Raw genomic sequence first — 6,000 nt, forward strand, 5'->3', positions numbered from 1 at the left:
CACTGCAAGCTTTGCCTCCCGGGTTCACGCCATTCTCCTGCCTCAGCCTCCCAAGTAGCTGGGACTACAGGCACCCACCACAGCACCTGGCTAATTTTTTTTGGTATTTTTAGTAGAGACGGGGTTTCACTGGGTTAGCCAGGATGGTCTCGATCTCCTGACCTGGTGATCGGCCCGCCTCGGCCTCCCAATGTGCTGGGATTATGGGCTTGAGCCACCGTGCCTGGCCTATTTTTTTGTTTTTTGAGACAGGGCCTCCCTCCCTCACCCAGGCTAGAGCACAGTGGTGCCATCTCTGCACCACTCAGGCTTTTTCATCTGAACCATACAATACAGAAAATGATTGAATAGCTATTCTCAAAATTCTTCCGAGGATGGATGGTACCTATCCAGTACATTAGATTTGTAGAAGAAAAGTCAATTCATTACGCATAACAATGTATTTGGATCATCACATACATGTTTAAGCAAAGCATTGCATGGCACATTCTTCACCAAGGCAATGAGGAAGGCAGTAGATGTAATATAGTAGTTAGCTGGGATTCTGAGGGCTGGCAGGCTAACTTCAGATCCTAGCTCTGGCACTTACAGATAGTATCTATCAAGTATTTAATGAATATGTCAGGGCTAATAAAGTGCCTGATACATAATAACTGCCATATATGTCAATTATCCACAAGCCTGTAAATCCCACCAAGGTAGAGGTCTTTGGTTTACTGGTGTATTCCATGCCTGGAACAATTGGCAGGAAGATAGTTGGCACACAGAAAATATTTGTTGGATGAAGAGGGATTTTGTTCAAAGCCTAGACTGAGAAAAAGAATTACATGATTAGGAGCAGGGCCATTGTGTAATTTGTGTAACACTGGACACCTGAAAATAAAGGACCTTGATCTACAGTGCATTGATTGTTGTGTGTGATAGGAAGTGGGAATCTGTATTTTTTTATCCTGTAGTCCCAATACCATGTACTGAAAGTACCCCGCTTCCCCTCCGTGGTGCAATGCCAGCTCTGCCATGTCACTTCCCATATATGTGTTGGACTGTGTGGGGCTCACTGTTCCATTGGCCAGTTCTAGTCCACTGGTCCTAATATATGCCTTATAAATCTTGATAGGAAAGCTTCCCTGCCTGTTTCTTCTTATCCAGGCCATTCTGGATCCTATGAGCTTCCACATGAATTTCTTTTATAACTCAGTATGACGTTGTCTTTACTTTTATTGAGAAGATTCTTCTGTTCTCTTTAATTTCTCAAGTTGAATGCTTAGGCCAAGTATCAGTTATTTAAGATTATACATTTCCTTGTAAATAGTATAAACTGTGTCAAACAAGATGTAATGCTAAGCATTTTTGTATTTCCTGTCACGATTTTGTCTTGACACATGGGTGGTTAGAAGTATGTTTTAAATTTTCCAAAGAGATGGGACTTTTCTAGTTTTTCTTTTTGTAGTTTTCTAAACTGCATTGTGGCAGAGTATGTGGTCTATGTGACCCCTAGCTCTTTGCAATCTGTTGAGGGTAGTATACAATCAGTCCTAACGAATGTATGTGCGTTTGAGAAAGATCTGTACTCTGCAGTTGAAAGGCACACATCATTGAGTGTATGTCTGTTGTCATTTCAAATCCATACTTGATCTGATGCATCAAAATTCATCTGATTTTGGGGGATCTATCAGTTACTGAGTATGGCTGCCTCCTGAGGTGGATGATGAATTTGTCACTTTGTCCTTATTGGTTTTTCTTTTTGTTATTTGTTGTTGTTTTAGAATGGCTATAACTTCCTGTTTCTTCTAGGACACTTGTGATTACATAATAATTAAACTATTATTATTTTCTAGTGATTCTTTTCATTTCTGCTTTTAAAGTCTATTTTGTATTTTTCCATGTATTAATTTAGTTACACTAGCTTTGTTTTGGTTTGTATGTTTTTCATTCTTGTTGTATTTTTTTCCATTCCATTTCAGTCAGTTCTAAGTAATGCCGTAGGTGTGTTTGAAAAAGATATGTACTCTCCAGTTGAAAGGCACACACCATTGAGGAAATACAGTCTTTACTATCTTTTGTCAATATATTAAATGCCACAGAGCTGCATTTCCTTTCCTTTCCCTTGTTTTTAAATTAGTCTTACAAACCGTATCATTTAACTTCCCCAGTTAGTCATTTTCCATTGATAGTACTTAACTGATCTGTTTTCATCACCTAGTTGAATTGCATTTTGGGTTTTGTTTTGTTTTTTTCCTGTGACCCCTTTTTAATGACATGTTTTTCATTCTTACTTTAATTTAGATGGATTTTTTCCTTCACTTTTCGTTTCCTCCCTAATTTCTATCCTTTTAGTGCATACCCTAGGAAATTTAATATGCATATGAAACAAATTTAATCAATAGCTGTACCTTTCTCACACGCAACACAAAGATCTAAGCCTACGTTAAGTCCAGTCATCCTCTCCCAATTTATATACTACCATTGTTGTTTTATAGAATCAATGCCAATGGTTAGATTTACTTATATTTTTTACCATTTTCAATAATCACTGTTCCTTCTTGAACTGCAGACCTACCTTCTAGGATAATTTTCCTTCTACCTAAATTGTGGAAGTTTTAGTGAGAGTCATTAGGGATAAACATTCTCAGCTTTGGTTTATCTTTAAATGTAATTATTTTGCTTTCACACTTGAAAGACCATTTTGCTGGATACACAAATAGGTACACAGCAATCTTTTTCCCTCAACATTTTGGAGATACAAGTCCCTTTTACTTGGCTTCTGGTGTTGCAGTTATGAATCAGTTTTCAGTCGAGGTCTGTGTATTTTTATTTTCAGACTGCTTTAAGATCGTTTCTTTGTCTTGGGTGTTCTGAGGCTTTGCTGCAATGTGTCAAGATGTGGGTTTCTTTTTATTCTGCTTAGGATTTGTTTGGCTTGCTGAAGCTGAGGATTGGTATCTTTTGTCGATTCTGTAAAATGTCTCAGTCACTTTTAATATTGGCTCTTCCCCCTTTCGTCTGTTATCTCCTTTTGGAGCTCCTCCTGTTAAACGTATGTTGAATGAACTTACTATATCCTTCCGTATTTTTTACCTTATTGTTTATATTTTACTTCTCATTTGCTCTCTGTGCTGCATTCTGGGTAAGTTCTTCAGAACTATATTCCAATTTATTATTTTACTTTCAGCCATGTCTTATTAATCTGTTCAGTGAGTTTTAAATTTCACTAATCTCATTTCTAGAAAGTTCTCTTTAGCTGTTTTTTTAAAACAGCCTAGTCAGTTTTCAGATCTCTTTTGCTTGTATCACATATTATCCCTTTATTTCTGTAAAATATAAAACATTTTATAAGAATTACAGGACCAAACTGCCTGACTTCAAATCTAGACCTTGCCATTTACAAAGTGGATGAGTTTGGACAAGCTACCCAATTTATATGTTAGTTTTTGTGATATGTAAAATGAGAAAAATAATACTCCTTCTCTCAGTTACTGTTTTCTGTTATTTTATATCTGGATCCAATAGCTATCATACCTTCAGTTTTAGCAGGTTTGATTATTTGATATTTCTACTGACTCGTGCCTATGGTGATCTGCTTTCTCATATAGTAAAGCATGTGTTCACAGTTTATAGAAATCAGGATAATAGACTTATTTTATCGTTATCTTTGAGCCAGAAAAGTAAACATTTGTCATGGTGTACACAGTTCAATATACCCAAATGAATTTTATCTTTTTTAAATCTTTGAGAATACCCAAAGAGTGCTTTTTAAAGACTAAGGGGGAGGAGAAATCATACAATCATATTGACAAATGCACATTTACACAGTGAATTTGGAAGACAGCATAAGATTCCTAGTAGCTCAGACTCAAACAGGAGTCGCAGGAAGGTTTTCCTAGAGGATTCCTTATCTTAAGAATCTGAGAATAAAAGTCTATTGATAAGTGAAACCAATGAGAGCCACCATGAACCCAGGTGACTTTATAATAATACACTCCCCTGTGGCTAACCTCAGATACCAAGAAATCAAAAACCATTAACCTGGGCAATAAGCTTTGACATTTTTAGACTATACTGTTGACAAAAACAAAAACAAAAAAAAAGTCTCCTTTATTTCATGTTTCAAGCAGCCAGAGAGCCTTGCATCTTTATCATTCTCTTCGTTTTGGCTCAAGTGACTGACTTGAAAAGCCTGTTAAAGTTTCCCTTAGGCCATGTTGACTTTCTTATAACATTAACATATTTTTCCTTCTCATGAATTCCTACAAGGAGAAATACCCAATTATTCCCTTTCCATTTTCCATGAGTGACCTCTTCTGCATACCTACATATGGTCCCACAGGATGCTTGGGCTGTAGGATAATGAGGGGAACCAGAGCTTTGTTTACAGACCCTCGTGGTTCTTGGTGGTTCATTATTGGTTAGCAGACACTTCCCATCCCTGCTCTGAGAAAACATCATTCAAACAGAAGGATTTATCCTCAAAGAAGAGATGAGCAAAATAATCTCATGCTTGGAGATTTCTCATGGAGGGGTTGGAGAAAACAGAACGAAAACTTAAATCATGTAGTCAACCACAAAAACAGAAATGTGGCTTTTTCTTGTTTAAAAGAGTGCTGTATTACAGTTCTAGTATTGACAGCATTTTAAATATTAGAAAATAGTCATCATCCCATTCCTCCAGCCTATTTTAGCAGAAATCATGCAAACAAAAGTCATAAAACTGTAGCTTTAGCATTTCTTCCTTCCTTGGGTTTCTTACCCAGCTGAGAAGGGGCTGAAAACTGAAGCTCCACCCATGATGTCCTTTCTTATGTAACCTTGTCCCAGAGTTTGTCATGATCATGCCCTCCAGCTGCAGCTCCTGATAGCTTTTTCCAGCCTGTCCCTCACCTAATTATTTTCATCTCATGTGGTCTTACTGAACTGATTGCTTGCCTGTGGCCATAAGACAGTGTTCAAGGTGAACAAAAAGATGTCACATAAAAATCCAGACTTTTTAAAAACTAGAAGGTCTAGTAGCGCCAGTCCTACTCCAGGGTAGTGGCAGGTGGCAGTCGCCCCTTAGAGAGTACATGTGTGCTCCCCACTTTTCTCAGCCCCACCAGGCTGCTTCCCCTACCCGCCTGCACCCGCTGCACAACAGTTTGGCAATCACTGCTTTAAACCCCAAATGAGTACCCTCACTCCTGGCATGAATGAGATGTCCTTGAATTAAAAATATAACAACCCTTTGGCCTCTCTACCCAGAGCCAATACATTCTACCAAATTGACTCGACGTCTCTACCCGATCCCAGCGATTCATCTAGGATAAGAATAGGAAAGGACAATTGAGAAGCAGTTCTCCTTTGGACATATGCATTTCCGTAATGCCAAACTGCCTGCCTCCACCACTTCCTGTATAACAGCCAGCATTCACTGAGCACATACTGTGTGCCAGGCCCTGTCCCAAGTCTTTGATATGCATCAATACACAGGTCTCACAACTGCCCAGTAAAACAGATTGTGATGCAGAGTCCCAGTTATTTCCCAGTACTGCTTGGAAACCACACTTCTCAGCCTCTTTTGCAGCTAGGTGTGGCCACGGGACAGTTCGTGCCCATTGTCTAGAAGAAGTGGTTTAACGCAAACTCCAGCCACTGCCTTGAAACACGTGGGAATCTCAAAACAAGAGCCTTGCACAGTGGATCCCAAGTAGATGACACTGTGGGCCGCCTATCTCTGGGCTGCTTGGACATGAGAAATCCACTTCTCTCGTTTCAGCCATTATTACTTTGGGTTTTCTGTCATGTGCAGCTGAACCTAGCCCCAGATGATGCAGAAGTAGAATATCCCTGTCTTATGAAGAAACTCAGGCACAGAGAGATTCAGCCGTTTGTCCAAGGTTGGCTCAGGACAGTCTTAAGAATGGAAAAACTGAGCTCTCCACCTAGATCAAATCCCACCCCGTCCCCGGCATGTTCTAATGGTTAATTATGGTGTTAGGATCAGATCCCCCCTTATCCCCGGCATGT

The sequence above is a fragment of the Piliocolobus tephrosceles genome, chromosome 9, assembly GCF_002776525.5.
Source record: "Piliocolobus tephrosceles isolate RC106 chromosome 9, ASM277652v3, whole genome shotgun sequence".
Lineage (NCBI taxonomy): Eukaryota > Metazoa > Chordata > Mammalia > Primates > Cercopithecidae > Piliocolobus > Piliocolobus tephrosceles.